Below are 3351 nucleotides of genomic sequence, written 5' to 3'. Positions count from 1 at the left end.
TGCACACACATACGTGCACACATTTGTAAATGAAAATGCAGTATAAATAATGTAAGTAGACATGCATGTATGTATGTATGTATGTATGTATGTATGTATATACGTATGTATGCATGTATGTATGTACGTATGTATGTATGTATGTATGTATGTATGTATGTATGTATGTATGTGTGTATGCATGTATTTATAATCGTGCATATCTGATCAACAGGGTTTAGCAGCTAAAGTTGACATCAGACAACAACTAACGTTGTATTTGGAATCGGTATTCCAAATTTGAAGCAAAGCAGCCTTCACCTTTAGAAAAGAAACATTGTAGAACAGTATTGGCGTGTGACATTGAAATCAAGTATTTCAAAGTCAACATATTTTGTCTTTCTTCAAAGTATGAATAAAAAGCATCCCTGTTTGCGCAGATCTGCAACCATATCATGACGATTTAAAACGCTGTACGGCATGAACACAAGACCAAAGGAGAGATTTATAGGAACATTCAACTAATATTTAAGATGGATGGAAATCTAAGATGATTGCACATTTATAGAAAATCATGACGTACATGAATGTTTTTGAAAATATTTCTTGTTTGAAACATGATGATTTTTTTAGAGGGTACACAATTCCACCTGGGTAATCCTGAATGAGCAGTCTTTGGAATCATCCTCTCTAAAAGCTATAATCCTTTATATACACTTATCTTCTTACCCAGCTTCAGAGTTGTTATCGATTATTTTTCACCTTGCGTGGAGAAGTATAAACGAAATCGAAAACATAATCTATTTATTATATTATCATGCAACGGTACAACTACGTTGGCAAAGGGTTAACATCTCATAATACACTGTATCAAAGAAATGTTCATGTGGCTACACTTAAATCCAACTGAACGAAGTAGTTGAGCCACTGAGTTGAGCATTATAAAGCAATATGTAAGGAATACAGGTATAGCTAAGACAATATTGATGGATAATAGATACAGCATTATTGATACAATATACAGGGCAGTATTAATACATACTGTGTAAGGCATTCCTGGTCTATTATAACATATGAAGCAGTTTTGATATATGATGTATAGGGCAGTGTTGATATTGAATGTGTTAAGCAATATGGATGTATCATATATAACGTTGTGAAGCGGCGGGCTGGCAGAAACGTTAGCACGCCGGTTGAAATGCTTAGCGGGTATTTCGTCTGTCTTTATGTTCTGAGTTCAAATTCCTCCGAGCTTGACTTTGTCTTTCATCCTTTCGGTGAGCGATAAATTAAGTACCAGTTGCGTACTGGGGTCGATCTAATCGACTACCCACCACCACCAAATGTCAGGGGCTTGTGCCTATAGTAGAAAGGATTATATATAACGTTGTATTGACATGTTATATATAAGGTAATATTGTATGATACGTAAGACAGTATTAATACATAATACATTGATATGCAATTATAAAAAAATATTCTTTTCTACTCTAGGCACAAGGCCCGAAATTGTTGGGGAGGGTGTCTGTCGATTAGATCGACCCCAGTGTGTAACTGGTGCTTAATTTATCGATCACCGAAAGGATGAAAGGCAAAGTCGACCTCGGCGAAATTCGATCCCAGAACGTAATGACAGACAAAGTACCGCTAAGCATTTCGTCCGGCGTGCTAACGATTCTGCCAGTTCGCTGCCCTATTGATAATGCCAATATTGAGACATAATACACAAAGCAGTATTAACAAAATATGCACGGCAGTATTGCTACATAATACATAATGCAGTTTTGATACAGTAAATAAGTCAGTATTAGTATGGTATATACGATAACATCGATATGAGATATAAAACAGTATTAATGCTAGATATACAATATATTACACACACACACACACACACACATGTATGTATAAAAAAGATAATATTATTTTCTATTCTAGGCACAAGGCCCGAAACTTTTGGGGAGGAGGCTAGTTGATTAGATCGACTCCAGCATGCAACTGGTACTTAATTTATCGATCCTGAAAGGCAAAGTCGACCTAGGCGGAATTTGAACTTGGAACGTAAAGACAGACGAAATACTGTTAAGCATTTCGTCCGGCATGCTAACGATTCTGCTAACTCGCCGCCTTATATAAGAGATAATATCGAGACATAGGATATATAAGGCCATACTGATAAATAAAATAAACTAGTATATCAATGCATAACTGATAAGACACTATTGATATACACATTATAAGGCAGCAATAGAAACGAGCATTGATGAAACGACTAAATGTTACGACACTTGACGTATTGAGTTCAAATTCTAACGAGGTTGATAATCGATAAAATGCAGGGTGTGCCTCCCCATGAAATTTGTGTTATTATGTCAAAGTTAGAAATCAATATTTTAACGATCTATTTAAGATCGATATAGCAAGCAGCCAGACAAAATTACTGCTTGCAGTGTTCAGTAACGTCTTTTACGTTTTGAGTTCAAATCCCTCCGGAGCGCTCTTTACTCTTCATTCATTCAAGATCTATAAAATATATGACAGTGAAGAAAAATCTATATTTTGAAGAATATTGATTTCCTTTTGACACGACACAAATGTTTTATATTTTAGTAGGGAATGCCACCTTCAATTCTATGGTCTTTTTTTTTTGTTTTTGTCCTTTTTAAAAGACAGGAGAGTAATTCCTTTGTGTCTTTCTCCAAAAACAAAACCAAGTCTCCGAGATTTTACCTTTAACTCTTCGGCGCCGGTTAGAAAAATGAGTATTGTTTACGGAGAGAGTAAAGTTGATTGGATTAACTGCGGAATATGTGGAAATCAGTCTTCAACCATTTTTTTTTTTTTTTTTTACTTATGGACCCATTTGATTCTTGTTTTACTCAGGTGTCCCCTCATAACCATTCCATGTTTAAAATATTCTATATTTTTATATTTCGTTTTTGGATTTGGTTTACAAGATTCTTTATGTGAGTTCGTATGTTGAAGCATATTTTGGTGTGTCTGGGGATAGTCATTCTCTTCTGGTGTCTTATAATTTAACACACTCACTGGTAAAATTTCCACTTATTTCTTTTTTATTTTTCTAAAATTTTCGTTACATCTTGCAACCTTTTCAATAGTTTTGAGAGTCAAAGCTATTGAAAAGGTTGCAAGAAGCAACGAACATTTTAGAAGAATAAATAAGTAAATGAGTGGAAATTTTACCGATGAGTTTGTTAAATTATAAGGCACCAGAAGAGAATGACTCTCGCCAGACACAACAGAATATTTTTATAATTAAATATTATTAGAAAATGCATTAAAAAAATGAAGATGTTTGGGGTATTGAAGAAATATAGGTAATTTATTGCACAAATTTTAACAAAAAAAAAT

This window comes from Octopus bimaculoides, chromosome 1 (genome assembly GCF_001194135.2).
Source record: "Octopus bimaculoides isolate UCB-OBI-ISO-001 chromosome 1, ASM119413v2, whole genome shotgun sequence".
Classification (NCBI taxonomy): Eukaryota; Metazoa; Mollusca; class Cephalopoda; order Octopoda; family Octopodidae; genus Octopus; species Octopus bimaculoides.
This window is presented reverse-complemented; position numbering follows the sequence as displayed.